Source organism: Sparus aurata, chromosome 23 (assembly GCF_900880675.1).
Source record: "Sparus aurata chromosome 23, fSpaAur1.1, whole genome shotgun sequence".
Classification (NCBI taxonomy): Eukaryota; Metazoa; Chordata; class Actinopteri; order Spariformes; family Sparidae; genus Sparus; species Sparus aurata.
In genome coordinates this window covers 139,666-154,174 of record NC_044209.1, presented here as the reverse complement: position 1 = coordinate 154,174, position 14,509 = coordinate 139,666, and the positions used below count along the sequence as shown (strand labels likewise).

The window sequence follows — 14,509 nt, the reverse complement described above, 5'->3', positions numbered from 1 at the left end:
GCATGTCTCCATATACTCCCGGACCTCTCGCTCCATGGAGAGTCCTTTAAGAAAGACATCATAAAGAGCTGTGGAATTCCAAATGCTGTCAGTGGCTAGGGTTCGAAAGCGGATGGCATAATCACAAACTGAGTCCATACCTTGTTTGATGTTACTCAGTGCACAAGCTTGCTCTCGGTCTGACAAGATCGGATCTAAAGCACCCCTCAGAGCCTCTATGAATTCACTGAGGGAACCACAGATTGATGAACCACAAGACCACTCAGCTGTAACCCAAGCCTTCGCATTCCTGGTAAGAAGGGAAACCATGACTGCCAGTCTGTGGGAAAGGCTGTTGGCAGGTGTTCATAATACATTTCACAGTCAACTATGAAAGCACAGCATTTTCCAGACTCACCGGAAAACTTCTCTGGTGCAGATAGGGGAAGGGCTGTGGCAGGGGGAACCAGGACTGACAATGCTCCAGCAGCTGCTGGAGACGGTGTGGCTTCTGTTGCAGGGGAGGAGGGATTCGTTGTGAGGAGAGAGTGGATTTCTTGAACCTGGGCTGACAGGAGGTTCACATGGGTGGACATGGCAGCTTTGAATTCCTACTGACAGTTCACCAGCTCCTTCACCCCACGATGCAGAGAGGACATCTGCTCCTCTGAAAATCACTCACAAGGAGGAAAAAAACGCTACTTCAGCTAATAAACAAAAAAACACTCATACGAGGGATAACCTACTAACAAAAACAAGGGCTTGACAAAGTATCAAAGAAAAGTATAAAAGAATCTGACAAGACAGGTGCATGGAACAAACACTGACAAAACTTGACGAGATGATGGCACAGAGCTGGTTCAGTGGCACACAAGACAAGATGAACTGGCGAGACACAGACCATATATCAGGGTTCGTACGGGTGCTTGAAATCCTTGAAAGTGCTTGAATTTCAATGTTGTGTTTTCAAGGTCTGAAAAGTGCTTGGATTTTAGTTTAAGTGCTTGAAAGTGCTTGACATTATAACTCTGTGTCTTGGCAACACTGGGATCAGACTGGATAGTTTGCTTATTACAAGGAGAAATAAAATCAGTGTGTGTGTATCATCACACATGCAGCAATAGAGAAGGATGGCTGAGGAGAAGGTGTATTTGATGCAATTTGGACTGATGACACATTCAGTATAATAAACTTTGATGAATAAGCGAAAAGCTTATGAAAGTTTATGTCAAAAAAGAAAATTGCAGGGTGCTCTCAGGTCTCTCTTTGTCTCGGTGCAAGTGTACCTGTAGAACGCCAAGTGGCTTCCCTTTTTTTGGATAAAACTTTGTGTTCTCCTTTAATTTCTAAAGTTTTTGCTATCATGAAACAACTTTAAATATTTACAGCATAATACAATGTACATAATTGTCATAAAAAATGAAAAAAATAATAAAAGTATATATATTCCTGTAGATATGTATTTTACCTCAGCGATAAGGTGCTAGAAAATTTTGTAAATTACCCTTAAAAGTGCTTGAAAAGTGCTTGAATTTGACCTTGAAAAATGTGTACGAACCCTGATATATACACACAGTAATGGGGAACAGGTGGAAACAATCAGGGCGGGTAAGACAATCAGACTGGTGGAAAAAACACAAGGGGAAATTACAAGTTACCTGAAACAAGAGGAGAGTAAAATTTCAAATTAAAACAGGAAACGATAAGACAACATTGACAAGACAACTAAACACAACCAGCTTTCCATGACAAAACCATGACAACAATAGCTGTAATCAAACCACTTCTTAAAAAGCTTACAGTTGATGCAGAGGTTTTAGCTAACTATAGACCCATATCTAACCTTCCATTTTCTCTCTAAGATTCTTGAGAAACAGTTGCCATCAGATATGTTATGTTGAGGCACAGCTGTGTGCCTCAACATAACAATAGTTTATATGAGCTATCTTTGATCAGGATTTGTCCTTAAACTCCCACATAAAGCAAATTTCCAGGACTGCCTTCATCCAGCTTCAGAACACCATCACTGTAAACCCGAATGCTCAAAATAATTAATTGGAATGAGTAGTGTAAACTCAAAATCTTCTTAAAAGTTGTACTTACTTAAAAATATTGAGTGCCAGTTGCAATTTGCTTCTTTTTGAGTTTATTAAACTTGTAATTTTTGATTAATATGAACTTTTTTGTATTTTTATGTAACTGCTACTTAAAATTATTAACTCAGAGTTACTTAAAACTATATGGATTAAATGAATTTATGTCTTATTTTGAAAGAACAAATAAACAAATCAAATCAAGAACGAATTAAGAATAAATCAATTGCATCAGATAGATTTGTATAAATTATCACACACACACACACACACACACACGTATACGTTTATAAAGAATTCATTGTTAATAGTTTGCATGTTACAAGGTTGGCTAGTTAATAAATTACATTAAAAAAAAAGGGGAAAAAAAACACGCTTCCACCGGAAGCGCTCACATATTTTATTTTGTAGTATTTGCATGCACTTCCTCTTCAGGCAGCAGACCGGAGCCGAGGAGAAGAGCGGGAGACTAATCGACCGGAGTACGGTAACACTCCGCTCTGCACAATTGAGTTGTGAATGTAAGTAGTCAACATAAAACTTGCTTGAATGTTTTCTGGAGGTTCAACGTGTTTTTAAAACGAACGAAGTGAGTCACGTTAGCAATGTAAAACGGTTAACCGTTTGGTTAGCAAGCTAACATGCAAAGTCAACCCGCCAGTTAGCTGTATAGGCTACATGGCTAGACTAATGCAGTTGTGGTGTGTCAATCTGTGTTGGAGCTGTGTCAGTGTTGTGAGTGAAAACAGAAGCTAACTCCACGTGTTGTGCCTTAGACTAGGTGAAAGTTATTCTCTGCAAGTAAAATTAGCTGGTTAAATTATTTATTTATTTTTGGTGATTTTTCTTTTTTTTTGTTTTGTTATTGCTAGGATAAGAATTTATGAATGCTACCAGCCCAACTTTACCTAACTTTGACTTATTTGTGTAATAAAATGTTTTGAATAGTCTAACAGGCATCTTACACATCTACTTTGTTTTACTCAATGTTGGTGTATATTGTTGTACTCTTTTCGTATGAGGAATATGACTGCAGTTTTTGATAGTTCTGATGGAGGTTAAACTTCATGACAGGTGTGCTGTAAAATAACTTTTTTTGTGTGTGTGTTTTCAGGTTGCTGCGACAAATGTAACTTGGCACTGTAAGTTGTGTTCAGCTTTTTTTTACCACTAGAACATATTTATTTAAACACTGCAGACTGCAGCACAGCCACTTTTCAAAAATTACCCCACTCCCATGCCTCCATGATGATTGTATGTGCACATTTCAGACACTTAGTGCACTGAGTACTCATCTGTCAAGATATCATACTCAAGAACGTAACAGCAGTGCAAAGGAGATTCAGGAACTTGTGACTTTCAAGTGTCCTTTATGCACATTTCAGCAACCTTTTTCTGAGTCTGTACTCCTCAGTCACATAAGAACACACTTAAAAAAGCATGAGACAGTGGTATACCCATACAAAGGTTGTAACTATTGCACAAATGTATACTCTTCATTTAATTCCCATAAAAGTAGAGTGCATCAAGCGAGTCTTGCATCAGACTTTGGTAGTGACATTGTCTACGAGCATACTCAGAATCTCCAAGCCACCAGCTCTAACGTCACTATTGATTTGGATGAAGAGTGTCCAGTTCAGAGCACAGAAATGCAGGATGATGAGCAGTGTGATGATTCAAAACTAAAAAATCACCTCAAACTTAATGCAGCATCTTTATTTCTAAAGATGCAGGCTATCCTTCATGTGTGAAACACAGCTACACAAGAAATAGTTCATCACTTGAATCAGATCTTCTCTTTATCTCAGCCATTGATAAAGGATGCAATTAATGATATATTGCAGAGACATGGTCACAACGTCACAGATTCCACACTCAATAAAGTTGTCAGTGCTGTCATGGACTCTAATGTTGTTTTTAGTGCTACCTCCAAAGGTGCAGAGTTGTCCTCTTGTAAGCGAAGAAAGACATTTATAGAGCACAACTATCCATTGGTAATGCCAGTAGAGTACCATTTGGAAGCACCTGGTCATACCATGATGTATGTTCCAATCTTTCAAATGATTCAGGAGCTGTTTAAAAACACAGATATCCTGAGCAAGATCAGAGAACCAAACACTGAGCCTGGTTATTATGTGTCATATCGTGATGGCTCTCATTTCCAGGAAAATGAGTTAGTCTCAACAGAAGAGCTACACCTAGCAATCCAGCTATATATCGATGATCTTGAAATCGCTAACCCTCTCGGCACATCACGTAAAGTTCACAAACTTTGTGCTGTATACTGGGTCCTAGCAAATGTGCTGCCCAAGTATAGATCAGCAATGCACACTATACAATTGGCCATGCTAGCTAAAGTGACAGACGTCCAGAAATATGGATATGCAGCTGTTCTTGCTCCACTTGTTCATGATGTTCACATACTTGAACAGGATGGTGTTTTCATTGAATCTGTTGGTCAGAATGTGAAAGGCACCATCTTCTGTGTCTCTGCTGACGATCTGGCTGCACATGGGTTAGGTGGCTTTTTGGAGTCATTCAGAGCAGATTATGTTTGCAGATTCTGTATGGCCACCAGGGCATGTGAGCGGAGCGAGCGGGGAGCGGAGCGTGCAAAATATAGTCGGAGCGCAGAGCGGGTTTTAATCCAGAGGCCAGAGCGATGGTTCCGTTTCGCTCCAGTTCCGTTCCGATACCGCTCTCCACGAGTCTAGGGCATGCACAAGTCCACACAGACTCACGTGTGCCTTCAAGGAGGTCATTCGTTGAGAGATGGAGTTTGTAAAATATTTCGAAAAGCAAGCAGACAGGTCATATAGGTGCAACGTCAGGAATTGCTCCCTCTTTTAAATTTGAGCGAGCGTGGAGTGATTTCACCGGAGCTGAATGAAATTTTAGGTGAGCGGAGAGCGGTCTTTGAGCGGAGCTGTCTGGTATGACTTGGAGCGATGGAGCGAAGGAGCGAACGCCCACGTAAGCGGGGAGCAGAAGTTCTCGCCGCTCAGCTCCGCTCACATGCTCTGATGGCCACAAGTGAACAGTTTCAAACAACTGAGGTAAAAAAGGAGGAATTTGTCCAGAGAACCAAAGTCAAAGTTCTACATGAATGTCATGACATTCATGTAGAAAATGTCCTCCAAGATGAGAGTTCAAGCAGCCAATTTGGGGTTAAAGGTGATTGTGTCTTCTGTGAGTCACTTGACCACTTCCATCCTATCACAGGTTTTCCTCCAGATCTACTACACGATCTTTGCGAAAGGAATCGTTCCAGTCGAACTTTCTCTTTGCATTAGAGAAATGATTCGGCTTAAGTACTTCACTTTAGAGTATTTGAACCAAAGAATCACATCATTCCCATATCAGCACACTGATAAAGTAAATAAACCTCATCCAGTTCCCAAAACATTCATGACCTGGGGAACAATTGGATGGGAACGGGCATGAAAATGCCATGCTGCTCAGACTACTTCCGTTACTTGTAGGCAGTAAAGTACCAGAGGGTAATGTTGATGGACTTGAAAGAGTTGGTGGAATTAGTTGGTGGAATTAGCATTATGCCCATCATTTTCTTATGAAACATTGGACTATTTTGTTTGCAAAATCAGTGACCACAGACAGATCCTACAAGAGGCTTTCCCTGGGTTTAGGCTTCGTCCTAAACATCACTATGTGGAGCATTACCCCACCTTAGTTAAGTGCTTTGGGCCCCTGGTGCATGTTTGCATGTTTGGACCATGAGATTTGAAGCTAAACATCGCTTCTTCAAGAGAGTGGTGCATGACACTCAAAACTTCAAAAATGTCTTGAAGACACTGGCAATCAGACACCAATACATGATGGCATATCACCTTGGTTCACCATCGTTTTTCAAACCAAAAACGCAAACGTCCAGGGTTGACTCTGTTTTGGTTTCAGCTCTACCAGAAGTAGCTCAGGCTCACATTAGAGGACAAACAACTAGTGACACTGTCTATCGTACATCAAAGGTGACCATTGATGGCACAGACTATACCAGTGGCATGTTTGTGTCAGTTGGAATCAGTGGGGGACTGTCAAAATTTTGCAGACTCACACAGATCTACCTTGTGAATCACAATGCTTCTTTTCTCTGTTGTGATTATGACTCCTGGTATGTAGAGCATCTTCGATCCTACGAGCTGTCAGCCATACAGGGAAGCCTGTCTATCCACCTGCAATCTGACATCAATGATACGACCCCACTCTCTGCATACAAGATTAATGGCTTGCTGCTGTTGACTCCCAAGAGGTTCATACAAGTGAGACAAAATCAAGACCACTCTATGGTGAGTAATTCTTCATAAATCATTAATTGTTCATTTATTGGAAAATGTGCTCAGTATAATCAATCAATATACATCAACATACATGACCTGCATTTTGGAATTGCACTCTTTGGTAACACATTCTAAAGAACATGTCTATAATGCATTAAAATCACAAATATAACTGGCTAATGTCATGGTAGTTATAATGTACTGTGGAAGCCAGGTCTCAGATTTTTCTTTCAAACACTGTCGCTTTGGCATGGAGGTATAAAGCATTATGAATGCTGAACACGTTGGAGGTTCTCATTAATCATTATAAACATTTAGAAAGCCTTATAAATGCACTATAATGTCTATGTGCTGATGTGTTTTTAACCTCCAAATCTCTTCATTTATTAAAGTGATGGCAGCTGAAGCCCCACAAAACATGATCCTTCGTGTCATCGAGGCAGACCGTGTTAGAAAATTAAAACTCAGCTCCCGTCCAGCCTCTGTTGATGCACTGATTGAGATTTTGAAAGAACAACTGGACTGTGACTTCAGTTTGCAATACGAAGATCCAGACTTTGATGGAAAACTCACTTGCCTTGTTGACATCGAGGAGTTACCACAAAAAGCCTGTGTTCATATTTCAGTTACACAGGATTCCTGTTCTCTTGCATCGACTGATACCCTTTCAGATGTGTCATCCCCAGAACTTCTGAGCAGATGGCCTCCAGGTCCTTTTCAGATTCCCAAATTTGCATTTGACGTTGAGCTGACACTTAGAGATGGGAATGCTGAATTTGAAAAGAATGAAAGTCCTCTTCAGTTGTCAAGGGACCAAAAACACAATATTTTAGACAAGCTGGCAACTACCATATATGGTTTTAAGGCTTACCCCAGTAATAATGAGATAGCAATGGTGGCTGAAGCTCTTGTGAAGAAACACCCCTGTTTAAAAGAAGCATGATCTGACAATGGATGGAATGGCTGGGAAAACAGCCTCAAGTTTAAAATGGGCAATTACAGGACCAAGATGAGAAGGGCTGGATGTCAGGAGGTCGTTGTAAATGCTGGGAAAAGAAGCCGAAAAAACCCTGAGAATGAACCTTCACACTCCAACATCAAAAGACCTAAGCGTGCAGAGGTCAACTTTCTGCCTAACTTTCCACAAGGAGAGGATCCCTCAAGTCTTGACCTTTTGAGGCAGGCTATTGTTGAGGAAGTAAAGAAGACTGAGAGAAACCTACCCCTTATTAGTAAGATGATGCAGACCACATTTGCCTTGCGATGACAGACTATTGTGATGTCCTGCCCTCCGGTGAAAGAGCTAATGGACCTCTGGCCTGCTCTTCATATGCAGTCTGAGGTAATGTGGGTCAACTCTTTCATCTGTTTTTATCTTTGCTAAATGAATTTAATAATCAAATTCATTTTGTAGGTTATTTTTTCTGTTTTTATCTTTGCTACTGTATGTCACATTGTGTGTAATGTTGCCTAATTTCATTCATCATAAAATAAATAATTGCGGTTACTGTCTTTACTCAATCCAGGTGTATGCAGAGTTTCAACGGATAACTAACCAGAACCTACCTAACACTTTCTATGCCGAGCTTGATCGCCACACTCCTCGTTTGATGGCCTTATTCAGGCAGAAAGCTTCCAACACTGGAAAGACTGCAGAGGCTTTGGCTGACATTTTCAAAGTCCATGATACACAGGTGATTATACATATCACAGGTTAAGTCTTAGTGTAATGTTGGGAGTTTAATGCTTCAAATAAGCTTTTGAATTCCACAATTGCACCAGATGAGTCAGCAGGTTATTAATGTATTTATGTGCAGGTATTAGTAATTAATTCATTAATAATGAGTTGGGACTGTTTGGCATTGGGTTTGTTTAGTAAACTTGTCGCAACACTATTTTAATCTTCTTAGGAATTACATGATGTCCACACAAGGCGTACCACTGTTCTCCATGCCCTGCCTGTGTATCTACGTGAGGAAGACTATGGATTTTTCAGAACATGTGTGGTAAGTCCCAGTAAAGAGATATCAGGCCTATTGTACTGTAAATTAACCAATTCATATTCATATTCATATTCACTCATTTTAATTTCATTTACAACACACATTAAAATTTCTGTATGTGTACCAGTATTTCAACTACAAACCTCTGGCAAGATGTTCATAAGTGTGAAGTGTCATTTTGAGCCCATTAGGGCATCAAAAAAATTAACTGCAAAGAAAATCAACTAGCCGTCATTAGCCTAACAGTGGAACACATAAAAGTCATCTCACTTTCTCAGCAAACGAGAGCACAACGCAGCAGAATGAACAGGAGTCTTTCAGTCTTGTGTATTTATTGTTATTTATATGACAACTGTAATTAAAATTGCCACCGCCATTGTTTCAGTAAATGTGATTAGTATATGATCTCCCTTTCATTTTTTAAGGATGATATGGATGAGCAAGACCTGGGGGATGCATCAGTGGTCCTCCTTACAACTGTCAGTGACGTTGCCACAAGCCCAGTTAACTACCACCCAGTAAGAATCTCTGTCGTCCTAGAGGGTGATGTGGTTGTCATTCTCCCCAGGCTTGCTGATGGCTTCCTGGTAATGTTTGGCCTGATTTATGCACTACATCTTAGCTATCCAACTGACTGACTGACAAACACCTTTGAATTCACACAGAAAATCTTACTTGGTCTTGATGACTCTAAACTGTCACCCAAGCTGCAGACTCTTAAAAATGACCTGATGTTATATGTGTAACTCAAGATCCAAAAAGGAGTGGTGGATTCTGATGGCTCACTCTGTTAGAGCATAGTCCACAATGAGAATATGTCATGTCAGGTCAATGTTGACTACTGTTCAACTGTTGATGTTAAAGTTGCTGCTCTACTAAACTGGTTTTCAGTGAAATGGCACAAAGTACACACTGTCTTTGTACTTGTTAATGTAACTTATATTTTATTGTTGATAAACTGAAATGCAGGGTTGAATTTTTTATATTATCCTCCTTGAACCGGCACCTTATCGTGGTGGAGGGGTTTGAGCACCTGAATGATCCGAGGAGCTATGTTGTCCGGGGCTTAATGCCCCTGGTAGGGTCTCCCAAGGCAAACAGGTCCTAGGTGACGGGTCAGACTAAGATCGGTTCACTCGCCCCTGATGAAAGTTATACTACCAAGGACGTGCACGTCGCCCGGATCGGCGTCACCGGGGCCCCACCCTGGAGCCAGGCCCGGGGTTGGGGCTCGCAGGCAAGCGCCTGGTGGCCGGGTCTCTGCCCACGGGACCCGGCCGGGCGCAGCCCGAACGAGCAACGTGGGCCCGCCCTCCCGTGGGCTCACCACTCGCGGGAGGGTTCAGAAGGGGCCGGTGCAGAGGGATATGGGTGGCGGTCGTGGGCGGGGGCCCCGGCGGCCCGATCCCCGGATGGTGACTCTAGCCATGGGGACATGGAATGTCACCTCACTGGGGGGGAAAGAGCCTGAGCTGGTGCGGGAGGTTGAGCGGTACCGACTAGAAATAGTCGGTCTCACCTCCACGCACAGCCTGGGCTCTGGAACCCAACTCCTTGAGAGAGGCTGGACTCTCTTCCACTCTGGAGTTGCCCGCGGCGAGAGGCGGCGAGCTGGTGTAGGCTTGCTTATAGCCCCCCAGCTCAGCCGCCATGTGTTGGAGTTCTCCCCGGTGAACGAGAGGGTCGTTTCCCTGCGCCTTCGGGTCGGGGATAGGGCTCTCACCGTTGTCTCGGCTTATGGGCCGAACAGCGGTGCAGAGTACCCGGCCTTCTTGGAGTCCCTGGGAGGGGTACTGGAGAGTGCTCCAAACGGGGACTCCGTCGTTCTCCTGGGGGACTTCAACGCCCACGTGGGCGATGACAGTGTTACCTGGAGGGGTGTGATTGGGAGGAACGGCCTCCCCGATCTGAACCCGAGTGGTGTTTTGTTACTGGACTTCTGTGCTAGTCACAGTTTGTCCATAACGAACACCATGTTCAAGCATAAGGGTGTCCATATGTGCACGTGGCACCAGGACACCCTAGGCCGGAGATCAATGATCGACTTTGTGGTCGTGTCATCTGACCTCCGGCCGTATGTCTTGGACACTCGGGTGAAGAGAGGGGCTGAGCTGTCAACTGATCACCACCTGGTGGTGAGTTGGATCCGCTGGCGGGGGAGGAAGCTGGACAGACCTGGCAGGCCCAAACGTATTGTGAGGGTCTGCTGGGAACGTTTGGCAGAACCCTCTGCCAGGGAGAACTTTAACTCCCACCTCCGGGAGAGCTTTGACCAGATCCCGAGGGAGGCTGGGGACATAGAGTCCGAATGGACCATGTTCTCCACCTCCATTGTTGACGCGGCTGTCCGGAGCTGTGGCCGTAAGGTCTCCGGTGCCTGTCGCGGCGGCAATCCCCGAACCCGGTGGTGGACCCCGGAAGTAAGGGTTGCCGTCAAGCTGAAGAAGGAGTCCTACCGGGCCTGGCTGGCCCGGGGGACTCCTGAGGCAGCTGACGGGTACCGGCAGGCCAAGCGTGCGGCAGCACGGGCAGTCTCGGAAGCAAAAACTCGGGTCTGGGAAGAGTTCGGGGAGGCCATGGAGAAGGACTACCGGTCGGCCTCGAAGAAATTCTGGCAAACCATCCGGCGCCTCAGGAGGGGGAAACAGTCCTCCACCAACACTGTTTACAGTGGAGGTGGGGAGCTGTTGACCTCGACTGGGGACATCGTCGGGCGGTGGAAGGAATACTTCGAGGATCTCCTCAATCCCACTGACACGCCTTCCATAGAGGAAGCAGAGGCTGGGGACTCAGAGGTTGACCCATCCATCACCCAAGCCGAAGTCACTGAGGTAGTCCGTAAGCTCCTCAGTGGCAAAGCACCGGGGGTGGATGAGATCCGCCCTGAGTACCTCAAGTCTCTGGATGTTGTGGGGCTGTCTTGGTTGACACGTCTCTACAGCATCGCGTGGCAGTCGGGGACAGTGCCTCTGGACTGGCAGACCGGGGTGGTGGTCCCCCTATTTAAAAAGGGGGACCGGAGGGTGTGCTCCAACTATCGGGGGATCACACTCCTCAGCCTCCCCGGGAAAGTCTATTCCAGGGTACTGGAGAGGAGAATTAGGCCGATAGTCGAACCTCGGATCCAGGAGGAACAATGCGGTTTTCGTCCTGGCCGTGGAACACTGGACCAGCTCTATACCCTCCGCAGGGTGCTCGAGGGTTCATGGGAGTTTGCCCAACCAGTCCACATGTGTTTTGTGGACTTGGAGAAGGCATTCGACCGTGTCCCTCGTGGCATACTGTGGGGGGTGCTCCGGGAGTACGGGGTCGGGGGCCCTCTGTTAAGGGCCGTGCGGTCCCTGTACTGCCGGAGCAGGAGCCTGGTTCGCATTGCCGGCAGTAAGTCAGACCTGTTCCCAGTGCATGTTGGACTCCGGCAGGGCTGCCCTTTGTCACCGGTTCTGTTAATTACTTTTATGGACAGAATTTCTAGGCGCAGCCACAGGCCGGAGGGGATCTGGTTCGGGAGCCAATGGATCTCGTCTCTGCTTTTCGCGGATGACGTGGTCTTGTTGGCTCCTTCGAGCCGGGACCTCCAGCATGCCCTGGGGCGGTTTGCAGCCGAGTGTGAAGCGGCTGGGATGAGAATCAGCACCTCCAAATCCGAGGCCATGGTTCTCGACCGGAAAAAGGTGGCCGGCTCCCTCCAGGTGGGAGGAGAGTTCCTGCCTCAAGTGGAGGAGTTTAAGTATCTTGGGGTCTTGTTCACGAGTGAGGGAAGGACGGAGCGTGAGATTGACAGACGGATCGGTGCAGCGGCCGCAGTAATGCGGTCGTTGTATCGGGCTGTCGTGGTGAAGAGAGAGCTGAGCCGAAAGGCGAAGCTCTCGATTTACCAGTCAATCTACGTTCCGACCCTCACCTATGGCCATGAACTCTGGGTCATGACCGAAAGAATAAGATCCCGGATACAAGCGGCCGAAATGAGTTTCCTCCGCAGGGTGGCAGGGCGCTCCCTTAGAGATAGGGTGAAGAGCTCTGTCACCCGGGAGGAGCTCAGAGTAGAGCCGCTGCTCCTCCACATCGAGAGGAGCCAGCTGAGGTGGCTCAGGCATCTGTTTCGGATGCCCCCGGGACGCCTCCCTCGGGAGGTGTTCCTGGCATGTCCCTCCGGGAGGAGACCCCGAGGAAGACCCAGGACACGCTGGTGTGACTATGTCACTCAGCTGGCCTGGGAACGCCTTGGGGTCCTCCCGGAAGAGCTGGAGGCAGTATCCGGGGAGAGGGAAGTCTGGATGTCCCTGCTCAGGCAGCTGCCCCCGCGACCCGGCCCCGGATAAGCGGAAGAAAATGGATGGATGGATGGATGGATGGCATTTTGTTTTTAAAAGGTGTACTATATAATTTTGGGAAATAAATTTGTATCAGAAAAGAAAGCTCTTCATTGATACATTTTCATGAATGAATAAACAACTGTCTTCAAAGTTTCAGGCTGCTTTACTTTATAGTAAAGTAGCCACCTTTCTAGCTGGAAACAATGTTATAGGGACTTTATTTGCCTCTGAGGATGGGATGTTTATTCAGTTATGGAAGTGTATGTAGTGTTATGGAAGATAGCCAAAGGAAGGCTACACACTGCCTTTGTACATGTTAATGTACAGTCTTGAAATTTTAGCAGTTTTAGCTGCGAAGAATTTATAAGCAATTTATAAGCAATTTGTTTCTATATTGATGCACTGCAAGTTTACAACCAGATGGCCAAAAGTGTGCCTTTGTAATTGTTTCTTTAATGCTCTTTTTTATTACTATTGTCTGTCAAATGTTGTTTGTTTAATTTTGTGCTAAAAGGCACAGGTGTGGGCAAATCTTTATAGACTCAAATTTTTGGTCACCACTCAAGACTTGCTGATGCCCCCCTGGTAATGTTGTATTAACAGTTTATAAGACATTTGTGACATAAAGATATTTTCTCAATGTAATTTTAGCTTTTCTGAGTTTGAATATTTTCTACTATTACATGGTTCATCTTAAAGTATAAAAAAAATGGCCAGAGGTAGACTTGTTAATTGTTACTTTTTATTTATGTATTTATTTATTTGTTTGTTTTTTTATTTCATATATTTTGTGCTAAAAGACTGGGCAAGAAAAGTTTTAAACATCTGAATAGAAAAAAATATTTGCTTTTAATTTGACGTGTTTTTTGTTTGACTTTTAAGTCAAGAGTACTTATTATGTCTAAGGCAATCAGTTGCCACAAATATTTTAAGTTTGGAGGTAAATGATTTTGAGTTTTAACAAGCCTATGTTTTTGAGTTCAGAAGATTGAATGAAAAAACTAATAAATGTGAAATTCATGAAACATAAAAATCCTGAGTTTTCATGCTTGAAATGATTAAGTTCTCTAAAGTTATTGCAATGAGAAAGATGAATGAATATTCTGAGTAGCAGGAACTGAACATTTTTGAGTTGGCTTAATCGGTAAATTTAATTTAATTGTAATTTAAAATTATATTTAACATAAACTCCAAATATATAAGCTCTGATATACTCAAATGTTTGAATGTATGAACTCAAAAAAACTGTGGCAACTGATTGCCTCATTTTTTTTAAGTTCTGCTTACTTATTCGGGTTTACCGTGCAGGAACATCCTGTCTGATTATTATAATATTATATTATCACATTGTATTATTATTACTATTATTATTATTATTATTATGTTTATGTTTATTGTTATTATTATTGAAGGAACATGTCCTCTCGTCACACAGACATTCGAGACTCAGGATTCAACATTTCTGCATCTGGAGTGGATAACAACTGTTTTTCTACAAAAAGGGTGCTGATTATTGAGTGCCCTGTTGATTTTAAATTAGGAACGAATGGTCACTGGATCAGTGTTGCCCTTCTTTGATGTGGCAGTTGCCTCGTCCAGAGATAACAACACTCTGGAATCAACATCTGGCATTCGCTTCTACTTGTCAAAGTGTAAATGTACGATGTTGTTGTTTAAAAGCTGTTTGCATTCCCATTCTACAGCAGAAGCCAGTAGTAACCAGTAGTAAGTTGATCCTGGATGAGGATTAAACTGGAATTTCATCTTAACTTAACATATTCTTAACCAATTTGATGTTTTCCCCATCGTTCTGATATGAAATT

At 43.8% G+C, this 14,509-nt stretch overlaps 1 long non-coding RNA gene across 1 annotated transcript; it reads left to right on the top strand.

The window, feature by feature from the left end:
- Nucleotides 1–3,101: 3,101 nt before the first annotated feature.
- On the top strand, nt 3,102–7,084 carry LOC115575611 (uncharacterized). The gene is made up of 3 exons (XR_003982707.1): nt 3,102–3,214; nt 6,210–6,376; nt 6,760–7,084. It is a non-coding gene; the product is annotated as an uncharacterized LOC115575611 (long non-coding RNA).
- The last annotated feature ends 7,425 nt before the right edge of the window (nt 7,085–14,509 follow it).